Source organism: Solanum pennellii, chromosome 9 (genome assembly GCF_001406875.1).
Source record: "Solanum pennellii chromosome 9, SPENNV200".
NCBI lineage: Eukaryota > Viridiplantae > Streptophyta > Magnoliopsida > Solanales > Solanaceae > Solanum > Solanum pennellii.
This window is the reverse complement of record NC_028645.1, coordinates 51,912,320-51,927,129: the sequence shown is the minus strand read 5'-3', so window position 1 is coordinate 51,927,129 and position 14,810 is coordinate 51,912,320. Positions and strand designations below refer to the sequence as shown.

At 31.0% G+C, this 14,810-nt stretch overlaps 1 long non-coding RNA gene across 1 annotated transcript; it reads right to left on the bottom strand.

Annotated features, from left to right (window-relative positions):
• Positions 1-3,953: 3,953 nt before the first annotated feature.
• On the bottom strand, positions 3,954-13,962 carry LOC107029816. The gene is made up of 3 exons (XR_001458081.2): positions 13,322-13,962; positions 10,377-10,443; positions 3,954-4,205 (listed from the first exon to the last, which is right to left on the bottom strand). It is a non-coding gene; the product is annotated as an uncharacterized LOC107029816 (long non-coding RNA).
• Between the last annotated feature and the right edge of the window lie 848 nt (positions 13,963-14,810).

The following is a 14,810-nucleotide window of genomic DNA, read 5'->3' as shown; positions in this document are numbered from 1 at the left end:
TGACTAAACTAAACATGGTTGGCGTGTGGGTGAATGAAACTAGCCGCTATAAGATACTCTCATACCTTGTACAGATCACCCTTGATGAAATCCAAAAGTTATTCTAGACGAACTCGACGATCTTGGCTCCTTTTTTCTTTCTCATTCTCTTGAGTTCTTTCTCGAAAACCCTAACATATCTCCAAAAGTGTAAACTTACCAAGTTCACTTAAGGCCCTTAATAATATTACCAAAAACGATTTGAAATAAATGGGTAAGGGAAAGACCAAAACACCATTTAAAAATTCGAAATGTGCTTTACATATTCTAATAGCCCAACTTCCAAAGTGCATAACTCACTCATCTGAACTCGAAATTTCACAAACTCAGCGGCGCTTTGTTTTAAGGGATTTCCAAAAATATTATGAAGTAATCCTAAATTACAATGAACTAGAAGTTATAGACGTTTGAAAATGACCAAAAACTCACTTTAACTTACAAATTTCTAGATTTTTAATTTATTTCCAAAAATAGCTATTTCCATTTTCTAAGCTTCTTATAGTTACGTTTTAGCAGCAAGATCTTACACAAGCTCAAGCTATCCATATACACGGTGCATACCAACTAGAAGATACTCTTACCAAGGAGGCCCTTTCCAACCCAGCCTTCGACATGCACGTGTTCAAGCTAGGCATTGTTTCACACTGCCTACCTTGAGAGGTGTATTAGTGCATTACTTAGTGTTTACTAGTTCATCCAGTATTAGTTTTTAATTACTTTGGTTTATGTCTTTCAGTTACTGCCTCTCATTACTGTGTGATAATCAAGATTATATTTATCTCCCAATTTTGTGGATTAAGCTTAAGATATTGTTAGACTTAATTGTGTATATCATGCTGTAACATTCCAGCCATAATCTATTATGTTCTTCTACAACTTATCTATTTTATTTGACATAGGTTATTTTTTCACAATCCTACATATCATATACATTATTATCAACTACAAAATGATGCATTATATAAAAATTGCATCTTATGAACTTGAAATTGACTTACAGCATTGATCTTACAAAATCAATTTCAACTTCATTCAACACCTAACAAATGCAATGTACTCGATAACTTCATTGTTGTTATATTCGTGTATATACTTGACAACTTAGTTATAATTAGTTATTGATTCATTCATACTGATACATTGGACACTTATTTGTAGTTAGTAGCTGATTTATTCATTTATCTAATTGATAACTTAATTGTTATTTATTGTGATACATTTATTGGTACATATTGTTTGAGCTTACATACACCATTTATTCACAACCTTTTTGTATTAGATACATTATTATCAACTACATAGTGATACATTTTATAAAAAAGATGTATCTTATCAACTTGAAATCTTCCACAATTGTATACTTATCTTATAACACAAATAATGAATACTCGACCAGAATTATAGGTTGAATAAAGATATTCGTATGCTGCAATAACCTATTAACATTAAATTATCTTTCTTTTTGATCGTAATATGAACACTTTAAATTAAATCTTTATTTTTTTTCCTAATTTTTTCACAGGTTTAAAGGTGAGCTAACTATGACCACATAATTTATACTTTGGAAGAAATTCTACCGAGTTTAGGAGTAATATTTTGTATATTTCAGTTATATTTCTTTTATTATTGGATATATTTTATTTTTACTTAAGGAGCTTGTATAAGATATTAGCTTGTTATAATTTTAGTTATTTTTAATTGTATGATCGTGAGTGAATTTTACTGTTATCTAGCATATATTATTAATTAATATTTAATTAATGCAACTCCAATCTAAAAACTAATATAAATATGAAACAATTAATGTCATCAAATGATTGTAACTAGTGAGGAACATGTACGTCACGGTTCCCCATTGCCCAGATGAACTCGACATTTTTCCATCTTCGTTTTCTAGTCCTAATTCGCAAAAACTCGACCATTTTTCTCAAATTTTCTTTAAATTCAGATACTTAACGATAATTCCCAAGAACCTAAGAAAAAATAACTTTAAAAATCGACGTAAATATCACAGAGACTTGTCAATTCAACCCAATTCAAGAATACATATCAAGAACATCAAAACCTTTAACCTTTTTAGAATGAACCTTTTTAGAACGAATTTCACTGAGCTAAACATGTTTGGCGCATGGGTGAATGAACCCAACACTATGAAAGTGTCACATGTCTTGTTGCGTTAAATCCTTGGCTAAATCCATAACCAAATCAAAAAATCTTAGCGATCTTGAGATTTTCTCCTCCTTTCTCTTTTTTCTCCAAGCCCTAGCATGAATTTTCAATTGACTGAACTGATCTAATTTTGATTTGAACAGCCCAACTTCAAATGGGTATAACTCACTCATATAAACTTGGAAATGCACAAACTCGGCGGCATTGGAAAGATTATTCAAAGATCTTCCCTAAGATATCTAGAAACAACCTAAATCATGTTGATGTTGGAGTTATAATCGTTTGATGTTGACCAAAACCTCAACCTATTTTAACATAACAATATTTACAGATTATCATTCTTTCCAAAAATAATTTTTCCCAATTATTAACTCCTTCTTAGTTATTTCAATTAGCGAGACGTTACACATTAAGTTACGACTGAGTGAAAAATTATTTTTCGTCACGCAAGATCTTTAGCTACAACATATGATTTTTAAATGACGAAGTCATGTATCATTCATAATCAAATTTGTTGTAGTGAATTTACTTTGTTGTGTATAATTTAACGCTTCTACTATATACTATTTATTTTTTAATATTTAGATGACTTATATATAATAAGGTTGATTTGGTAAAGTTACTCCTATCATTTGCTACTTCTTAATCTCTGTATCAATTCAATAGTAGACAATCGTTGTTAGACTGATGAAATATAATATTTTAATTAATATTTCATCAATCAATTTATTTTTATATGTATTATCCAATAATATGCATACTATAGAAGTGCCCTTATTATTACTTATGGATAAAAATGTCTTTTTCAAATAAATATATTCTTATTCCTTTTCTTTTAAACATATATTTTCTTAATATTATTTTGATAATTTTCCATCTTGAAGGTGTCATGACCTAAGCCTATACCCTGAACGTGGTTGACACTCGAGAATCATTTTTGGCCTCAAGTGAATCCTTGCCCTACATCAACTATCCACGGAAGGTTTACTTAACATTTAAAAGAACTCAAAAGTAACTTTAATCACTTTCTCTAAATGAAAACTCGGAATATTTTAGAAATAAAACATTCAACAGCATACAAAGGCAACTCAAGTTTCAACATATAAGAAAAGAAATGGAAAGGAATAAAGAACTACTAATGTCTAACTATGAATCATCTACTAACTTAGATGGACATCAGGATAAGACTGACGGAGTACTAATAACAAAACTCGAATGATTAAACATAAATTAGGTATATTTTATAAGCAAGGAGTCTCACCAAACAACTTGGAACATGACAGGATCAACGGAGTGCCAGTCGCAGATCCTGATTTTCTCTATTTGTGTCATAAAAGATGTAGGATAAACGGCATCAATACATAGAATGTACAAGCATGTATGGGTATATCTTAAGCATGACATAAGCTTGAACTAGAATTGTAAAAACAAGTAACCTCATCTCGACTCAACCAAACCTCAACTCAATTCAGTATAAAGCAATGAAAAATAATGCCATATAAATAAAAGCATTTAAAATGGTAGATAGCAACTCAATGACTTAAAAATGAAATAATAAATCAGTTTGTATGTAAAAATACAAAGTAAAGTATGTCTGGGAGATTCTTCAATTGACAATCATTCAGTATGAGCTATAATCCACGACCCAAGGGTTACCCCCTAGATGATGTAACAAGGCATATAGAACCCTGAATAACTCCATACAAGACATTTAGTCCTCATAGAATAAGCAATAGAACAATTTAAGTAAAATAATATTTCAAGTCTAAAATTATTTTCATTCAAGAAAGCGAAAGTGTAGGCACTTTATATCATTATAGACATATATTACAATTAATGAAATAGGGCCGAACTAATACACCATGTCCAAAAAGGGAAAGTACATGAAAGAAACTAGACGTAAGGAAATCCATCCTTGAAACATGAGGACTCACCAAGCTCAGGAATAGTCAAATCCAAGCTCTAGCCACAAGTAAGATTACCTCTAGTGCGGGACCCTAATGTTGGGAAAAGTGTAGGCAAAAGTAGGTGTTAGCATAAAAATGCACTAAGTATGGTAGCCATCCATAAAAACACTTGAAAATGCAAAAGAGGAATTTCATTTCATGACATGCAATTTAAGAAGCTTGAACATCATATGAGAGATAGTTAGAAATCATAATTCATAACAATCATAGTCAACATAAGCAAACATCATATTTATAACTTTTGAACATTTAAGTGATACTTCCTTAAGCATGTCTTAGTTCATTATTAGTCTTATCGTTGTGGGAAATGACCTTAACCGACATGAGACCGCGTGAGCTATAACATTATAACCCGGTGTTACCCACATTGAAAAGGATTGTCCTTCTTGGCTAAGGTAGAACCTTGGTTTGTTATCTTATGTGGATTCCACTAGTTAAATATTCTACGAGGGCACATAGTTTATTGGATAAGGAGATTGTTACTAAAAGCCTGACCTTTGTAATGGGGCAGCTTCCATTTCAGGAGATTGCTTCTTGAAACCCAGCCTTTCTAGCGGGGGATCTTCCATCTTAATAGAGCATTCACTTAGTGCTAAGCATAAATCCCACAGAGTACTTATTAAGTCATAACTTGTTTCACGTCTCATGAAGGGGTATCCTTGACAATGAACCCAATATAGTTCATTAGGATAACTCATTATATAATGCGTGAGAAAAACCTTTTACTATACATGTCTACATGTGAGTATTACATTCAATTAGGTGAGAAAGACATTCAACCCTAGATCTTTATTATGTGAGAAAAACCTTTCACATCATGTTCGTTGTGTGTTAAAGATAATTCCCTTTCAATCAAAACAACAAAAATAACACAATCATTTACACTTCACTCAGAAACTGTCCTTAAAGTATTTACATAAATTTCATAAAAGCGTACATAATCTTACACTTTACCCTTTCAAGGTTCACAATCTACTTTCAATAAATGCATCTAAAATTCACGCATTACACATTTATTTCATTGTAATTTTTGTTATTCTATCAAATCATGCATAAATCCATAAAATACCTCTTTCAGAAACAAAACCCACATCATATCATCAACTATGAGAAACATGGGAATTTCATGGGTTCTTGGGGATACATCATAAAACTCATAGGAAATAATCAATTCATGCTTAGTAAAACTCAATTCAAGCATTAAAATAAACTTTGAAAGGAAACCATGTCTTTTGAATCAAACACTAACTTTTGGAGATTTCTATCTTTTGAAATTAAAGGTTCTGAGAGGACTCCATAGATTAAGCTACCCATGGATTAAACTCTCAATACCTTAACAAAAAATCCCAATTCTAAGCTTCAATAGAAGAATTGAACCTTGAAATTGAACACATATGGACTTCCTTCTCCTTCTCCTTCTTATTCTCCTTCTCCTTCCTCTTCTCCTCCTCCTCCACCTCCTCCACCTCAACCTCCAACTCTACCTCCATCTTCTCCTCCTCCTCCAGCTCCCACCTCCACCTCCTCCTTCTTCTCCTCCCCCTTCTCCTTCTCCTCCTCAACTCTTTGTTCCCTTCCCTTCAACTCGCTCATGAAGTAGTGCAACTTGTCTTCCTCAACCATGTTGCTTATATTGAGCATTAAGGATGAAAATTCCTTGATATAAACCCTCATCATGCTTCTTTGTTTCAATCCCTGTAGTATATCCCTTCCCAACCAAGACGAATTGCTAGGAAGTAATTGAGTATTCAATTATTTCTTCAACATTTCCCACGTTTCAATCAGTGGTAGATATGAGCTTTCAGCTTTAGCAACCCTTGTTCTCCACCAAACCTTGTCCTCTTAACTTAAGTACATTGTTGTGATTGACACTTTTTCACCATCCGGAACCTTTGCTTCCTTGAAGTAGTTTTTAAATTCCAAAGAAAGTTCTCTGCTTCCTTAGAACTCCTAACACAATTATAACCCAAAGGTATTGGTACCTTCAACCTTATGAGGTTAATATTCCCTTTCAACCCTCGACGTAGAAGAAGAACATGACCACACAAATCTTAATTCTCTTTGCGGATCATTTCCATTTCCGTTTGGGCTATTTTGTGTTTAGCAGCATAGTCTGCTTCTGACATTTCAAATTTTTCGTTCACGGCCTATTTGGTCAAGGTAAATTTTACATTCACCCTTTGAATTCAAGTGACTAGATTAACCAAGTCCTTCCCATCGTTCGTCCCACAAAACAACATTTTCAAACGTTCTATCCTCTCCCATAGTTCAACAATTCCAATAGCCATCGAAATAATATATGTAACGCTTTGATACTAAATTGTCACATGGAAAGACTACTCCACCTTCATTCAGAGCAAAAGGGTAGCCCAATGTGCGGAAGTCAAGTCCAAATCAACTCATCCCTTTCGAAGCCTAATCTGCCTAAACTTTAATAACGGGTTCTTTCTTTCTGCCTTAGATTATTTTTCGAAGCTTAATATTAAAATTCACACAATATATACGGGAAAACCCAACCTTTTTATTCATAATCAAAACAAATAAAAAGGACTCACTTGTTAGGATAACGAGTCTATTGCTGCCTTAGACACCTTTTTAAACCCTCACATAGCTGAGTTCACCCACATTATAAATGATTGATTCCACCCGCACGTTGACCCTTCAAAAATTCATTCATGCCAACCTTTTTCCGTCACTGTGCCTATGTTGAGTAACGGAATAAGGACCCTTACAGTGGTGCACTAGCTGGTAGTTGGAGAAACCTTTTTATCGATAACCTCTTTAAAGCATTTGATGTGTGTGTTTTAAACCTTGCTAGTGGAGAAAATAAACACACAATCTTATGTTTCAGTATATTTCATCGAGATTTAGGCAGATAAAGAAATTTATGAGGAAATACAATTTGGGAATTTCTCTTTTAAATATACTATTATTACCCGAGAAATCAAGAATTCTCATAGACCATAGTTTTAATGAGCTTACTGTTATACTGGATCTTTGGATTACTTTTTTAGTTAATCTACTTGTCTTATCATAATGTGTGTGTGCTAATGCTATATTGATAGAAAAGGTGCTCAAAGCAAGCATGTTTGGCTAATTCAGAACTTGTTTTTGTCTTAGTTTAGAATAGTCCTAAACTTTGTCTTCATGTCTTTGTTTCACTATATGAGAACATGCCTTTCATGTCACAAAAGAATAATTTATGTCTGATATCTTTTTATAATAGAAGATTCCCTCATAATGAAATTTTTTTGAAATTGCTATCTTAGCTAGTCTTCTTGTTGTACATAAAATTTACCTTAGCTAGAAATAATGAAATTGCAGGTCATACCCCAGAAAATTGCTAAAGTATTGAGGGATAAGCTAGAAGATTATGTAAGTTTTACATGACCAAGTAGCTCACTTTCAAGGTACAATCATCTACTATTTGCGACACGTTATTCCTTTAAAATGGATGGAAATAATTTTTGAACATTCATCCCCTTAAGGAAAATAACTTACTCATCTTTAAGTACATTGGTGCCTTAAGTTTTGAAATTATAGTGTTGGATAGTAAAATCTTGTGTGAGTTGGCATTGCAACTTTCTTTAACTACTTGTGTGTCTAAGACTTGATTTGTTGAAGAAAGTTGCAACACCAAATCTTTGTTCTTATTTTTATTTTCTTTTGTATTCAGTAATGTCATTAATGATATACAACATTTTCACTATTTCTCTGTTCATGAATAATGACATTTTTAACTACAAAAAAAATCAGAACAAAGAGTTGGCATTCCAACTTTCTTTAGCAACTCAAGCCTCAGACACTCCATTAGTTATATCGTTGCTTACTTTTATAGGCGTATTTACCATGCTTTCACATGCAATGTCTGCACGCTTACTTTTTTTTTCATAAAATGAACTTTTTTTCTCGCACGAGCTTTGACTATTGAAAACAGAAACATCAAATTTTAAGGCTCCGATGCACTTGAACACTAGTAAGTCGTCTTCCCCAAGGGAATGTCATTCATAAATTCTTTGCACCAATTTGTGAGGAATAGTGTATCACTAATTGCAGTAATTTCTGCCGTCCCAATTCAACCACTTTGACATGTAATACTTACATAAACTTCTAGTTCATTCCTAAAACTTTTAGAAATTTTCTAGGGTATGAACTATAATTTCATCTTTTAGTCAAGGTTCATGTATAATGTTCAACAAGAAAACTTGATCAGATAAAAAACATCAGATAACAATAGGTTATGGGGACGAGCAATTAAAATCTATAAGAACCCATAATATGTTTATTTTTTACCCTTAAATCAGTATCAGTAACATATTATCACATATCAGGTTTGGATTACGTGGTATGTCAGTTTGTTTTAGCGCATAGTTTTTATGTCTTTGATGAAATATTGGATTTGTTGGATTACTTTTTTAGTTAATTTGGTTATCTTTTCTTAATGTGTCCTTGCTAATTCTATATATTTATAGAAGAGGTGCTCAATCATGATTTTGAGCAAACATTTGGCTAATCCACGACTGGTTTTTTCCTCAATATGCGAAGAGTCCTTGACTCTTTGTCTTCACATCTTTGTTACGATGTATTAATACCAAGCCATTCATGTCAAAAATTTATCAAATATGTCAACAATATCTTTCTCTCAAAGACAACGACTATGTTTTGAACAAAGTAGGACTTAACAGTTGTAAAGGGCATTACTTTTGCAACCTCCCGCCAACTACAATTATCAGGGAACTACGTGCACCTAGGCTAAAATAATGGAAAAAATCACTTAGTGTTTTTTTAGTGAGACCTTAGGGTTATCAACAATTTCATTGACCATTACGACACACCCTTAGGTGATGTGACATTTAAATATTTAAAACCCACACATTGTTGTTAGTTGGCCACTGCCGTACGCAAATTTTTTTTGTATGTCTTGTCACCATTTAAGGAGGAGAACAGATGAACAAACTTGAGGAAACAATAACTGATTCTCAAAAATAAGGGTTTTAGAATTAGCGTGATTAATTACTCTTTTTTCCAAACTTCTAAAATTAAACTTATTTAATAATATCTTTTTAGTACTGTTTTTTCTAAAAAATATATTTTTGCGAGAAGAAGTTTGTGTTTGACCAATAGAAACAGAATACAGATGAAGGAAAAAGTTGAAAAATTTAGTCCTTTGAAGATGAAAATAGTTTTTGATATTAAGTTGTTAAGAATTTACTTGACTGTACAATTTTTGACTATAAATTCGAGAGAAAGAGATACTTAAAAGTATTGAGAGTATCTATAACACAATTGTTGAAAGTGGCAAAAATGTACTTGGATTGAAAAAGACAATAGATTTTATAATATTCCAAGAAATTTGTTGACCATTCAATATTTTATATTTGTTGAGTACTCATACGTATTTGTGAGAAATCTATAAAATATATTGTCATTTTTAACCCTAATAGTTTTTGCCGCCTTATTGTTTATACTTTACAGACTTTCAAGTATCTCTTTCTCTCGGGTTTATAGTCGACAAACCTAGAGGAAGCCAAAATCTTAATAAACTAAATAAGAATATTATATTCATAAAAGTATTGCATTTTTCAACTTTTTTCTTCGTTGCTATTCTCTTTGTAATATATACCTAAAAAGGGTTTTCAAAGGACCATTTTTCAATCAAATCATTTGAAACTATGTCCAATATAATTTTTCTTTCCATGTTCTGCAATGATTACAATCACTCCTCATTCAGTAAAAAAAATAATATTTGAGAGAAAAATGATTCTTTTTCAAATCTCTTTATGTATGTAACAAAAAGAGAACAGAAAAGAAGAAAAATGTTGAAAAATTCAATCATTTTATGTAGATAATATTCTTAAATAATTATTACGAATTTACATGATTGTAGATTTATTGATTATAATCTCGAGAGAAAGAGATTTTTGAAAGTCCTTAAAGTATCAACAATGAAGCGACATAAAGTAATAGGATTAAAAATGATAATATATTTTATACGTTTCACACAAATACATATATATAAATATCTTAAAAGAGTACAAAATCTATTTCTATTTTCAACCCAATTACTTTTTTGACACTTTCAACCCCTGTGTTAATGATAATCTCAATACTTTTTTTGTCTCTCTTTCTCTCGAGCTTGTAATTAAGAAATATATAGTCAAGTGAATTATTAATAAGGATATGTAAAAAGCAAAAACTTACCAAAGATGAACAACTTGAACACCGTCATCCACTTTCCCCTCTTTTGAGATTGCAAAGTGTACGAAATCTTGCATGGGGAAAAATAATATGAGTATTATCAGATGGGACTCTTTTTAACATGTTCTTGCATTTATTAGTTTCCTATTGAATCTAATTATTTTGATCCTCGTTCTAATAAAGGTAAATTTGTTGAATTTGGTCTAATTTTGGTAAATATGTTATCTAATTTGTCTAATTAAATAATTAGACATACTCCACTATTATATACTATTATTATATATACTTTCGAAAACTATGTATGTTACCACAGATTAATAGTTTTCTATAATATATTTAGAAAGAGACATATAGATACATGTATTTATTGCTAACAAAAATAGTAAAATTGGGTGAAAGATAAGAGTCCATTGAGAGAGAAAATGACATGATATTGATCAAAATTTTCACATTCTGTAAGATCAATAAATATGACATACAATCAAGCTACACAATAAAGAAGGAATGACTAATGAAAGAAGTAAAATTCATTTCAGGGCAAAAACACAAATGAACTATAGGGAAGAGTTAGTTGTACAACATTTTCTAAATTAATTTTCTAAGATAAAACTCAATTCAAACCTCTAAAACACATTTAGAATTGTTGTTTGTAGATCTATCTTCATTAAAAAAGGGTATTCATCTTTCGTAAAGCTAAGGCGTTTAAAAATAAATAAGAGCAGCTTTTGTAGATGTTTTGTGTGTGTCATGTTAAGACCTACATACAACAAATAATCCAATAGACTTTCACAAAGTGTGGTATACAAAGGGTAAAGTACACGCCAACCTTATAACTACCTTTCTGAGATATAACAGTTGTTCTCGAAAGACTATTGGCACAAGAAAACCAAGTAGTAACTAAAACTAAAAATATGACTGCTAATAGGAAAACAGTGTAGATCATATATGAAAGGATCCATATCAACAATAGGGTGAGGGCAATACTGATATTAGCCTAACTCCTCCTATCCATGTATTTGACAGTTTATAAATGAAGGTGACACTTATAATAACAGCGTAGAGTATACATAACTGTAAAAACGAAATATCGTACAAAACTGAGTATATTAGAATAACTTTGTTATGAATTAAGAAGTCAAATATAGAAGAAATAAAAATGTAGTTGTAGACAGATAAAGTAGTGTAAAGTAAGGGAGACTAATTTCCTTTCATTTAAATTGAGAGTTTGAGATTAAAATAAGTTTAATGAATAGCAAGGGCTAGGATTCAACCACGACACCAGGGAAATTAAGACTATTATAACGACCTTGACATGGGAAAGTGGGTTTACATGAAAAGTTGTATTTTTCTCATCTCTTCTAAATTCTCTCTTGTAAAAATTCCCTATCTCTTTCTGTTTATTACTCTTCCTCCTCTAATTCCCTTCTATTTATTCTTCGATCAGGTTATGCATACATCAATTAAATACTAGTCAGCTTCTGTACATTTGCTATTTCATTATTAGACTTTAATTGCTTTCAATTATATTTTATTTAGTTCAACGAAACTGTAGAAATTTTTCTCAAAAATATATTGTGTGATTATCTTCTGTTTATTTGTGATTAAATATGATAAACCATGGAAATCTCATTCCAAAAGAAATTCCTATTAAGAAATTCTAATTTGTGAAATCAAAGTAATTAAGTGTTTTATCTAATGGAGTAGCATATTTTCCAAATCTAAACAATTCCAATAATGAAAAAAAATAACTTGAACCCATACGCTCACATAGGCACTTATTACTTTCCTATTTGATCTAATTGTTTGGATCCTTGATTTAATCAGATTAAATATAATGGGCTTGGTCCAATTTATTTATATTTTTTTTAAAATTAGAATACTTAAGTAATTAGACATACGCCAGTATTATATAAATTTTTTTATCATATATCCACTCAAAATATTATTTACTTTACGATTAATTAATGGTTATGCATCATATATGTGGAAGAGACACCTAGATACATTCATTTTTTTTGCTAAAAAACACTAAAATAGGAAAAAGGCAAGGGAGACAGGGAGAGAGATAGTCATGTATGTGAAAATATCTCGATATACAAATCTATGGTAATACTCACAATAATGCAAACTAAAATATATCTTTGTTAACAGTTATAATAATAGAATTTCGGTACATTTCGACAAAATAATACAATTATATAAATTTTCACCGGTAACTCTAGAGTTTAAAGTATAAAGTTCCTAAGTCTTGTAATATTCGTAATATTTTTGTTCAATTCCATCATATTGTGCCTAACAACTCTTAGTTTTAGGCTCGACGTTTTTCTGTAAGTCACTGCACAAAATATTATCCGAGAAACAAAATACAAGCATTGGACAAGATATATTTACAATTTGGAACAAAATTTGAAGCAACAACGATAAACTGATCAAATCACAACTTGTTTTAACTACATAGTAGACTAAAGTGAAAACTTAAGCATAAACCTTCAGATTTTATACAGTACTAACTCTTGTTACTTAAACTATAAAGACAAAATGAACATATACACATAATTGATATAATAAAAGGGCTATAGCACTCATATTCAATAGCTAAGCACGGAGAGTAAAGCCTTGATCATAATGCTTATACATTTTAATTAAAATAAAACAACACCTAGTATACATAAATATATCTTACCAAAATAGCGCCAATAGGAAACTTCTCCAAATTTTTTTAAAATATAAAACAGACTCTAATACAAAATCATTAACATATTCCATATGAATATCTACTTCTAATGCTAACATATGTTCTAGATAGAAGGTGCACAATGTGTAGGAAATATTAAACTGCAAAGATCTCAAATAGAACTTAGTTAAATTTAATTCTGGTTATCATGACTAAATAGAATAAAATTCACTATTCATACCAAACAACACAGAGGAAAAAGTAAAATGATTACCTTCTATAGGGTATTGAACTTGAGACATAGGTGGTTGATCTTAAATTCGATGGACTCCGGACTCCAAGTTGTCTCGAAAAACAAGAAAAATAGTAGATCAAGTGAAATTAGTATCTGTTATGGTCCGAGAAAACACACAAAACCAACTAAAGGGCTAGTAAAAAATTGTTTGTTAAGAGGTTAGAGACAATGACTAAATGGTTGTTTTGAGAGGACTATGGCAGCCTCCCAAAACATGAAATGGACTTTGGTTGCAAGTATCTGTAGGGAAAATTAGGGTTCTGCATTTGTTGAGAGGGAAAATCATTTTTGAACTTCTAAATTGGTCAAATGAAAATCTTAAAAATTTGAACGTTTGAAGTTCAACCAAAGCTCATCATATTTTGTCAAATTTGACTTAGTTTGTATGAGTTTTTCTTCGAATTAATCAAAAATTTGTGAAGCTTTGCCAACATTTTGAAAATAGACATCTGTCAAGGATAGTAAAGGTGAAATTTGTTTCACCAAAAAGGCATGACAAGGTCCACAATGCCTGATGAAGTATAAATGTTGTGTCAAATAATTGAAGAAGAGGGAGAGGGGTGGTTTGTGTTTCAAAACCCTAGCTACGAAATGTGCTGATAGAGGTTGGTTCGAATTAGCTAATGGACTTATGTGAAGGTTTCTTTGGGCCATATTTTGGACAGATAATGGGCCATCTTTATATTTTTTGAATTAGTCATTTTCAGCTTCTAATACTATAACTAATACAACATATAATTACTATGTACAAATAAAATACTAGATTTATAACTTTTCACAAATGATTAAGAAAAATATTAACTTCTAACTAATTTAATAAGTAAGAAACTTTAAATAAGATTAATACAAAAGAGAGATTAAAAAGTAGTTTATTACTAATTCTATAGAAAAATGTAACGACCATAAGACTAATAACAATAATAGTAGCATTAAGTCATAATAATATCATAAAATAATGGTAAAATAATTATTACTTTGAATCTCAAAAATAGAATTTTGAAAAAGAAAGGTCAAAATAAGGTGTCAACAGAAGCATCTTAAAGTAGATTATCAAACATTTGACTAGGTTGGACATATGCCTAGCAGCTTAGATATTACAGATTTATCTTTGTGAATAAGTCAAATGTCATAGTTCAGTAGTCCTAAAACATATGTTGTTGGGTCTTTATATGCATACAGTAATACAAACATATTGTAGAATGAGAAATCAAAGTTTCACTCTAATGGATCATGTAAGTGATGTAAAAAAAATATTCCACATAATATAACAGATATAATAAAACTTGATACAACAAATATCTTAAATATTTATTGTAACGACCTGTTTAGTCGTTTTGAGCAGCAGATTTTATTTCTGGAAAAACTGTGTGAGTCGACGGAACCCACGACGGACCGTCATGGACACGACGGGCCGTCAAGGGTGTCTCGTTCCAAAAGACTTAGACTTCTGAAATTTGGGTACTGAAAT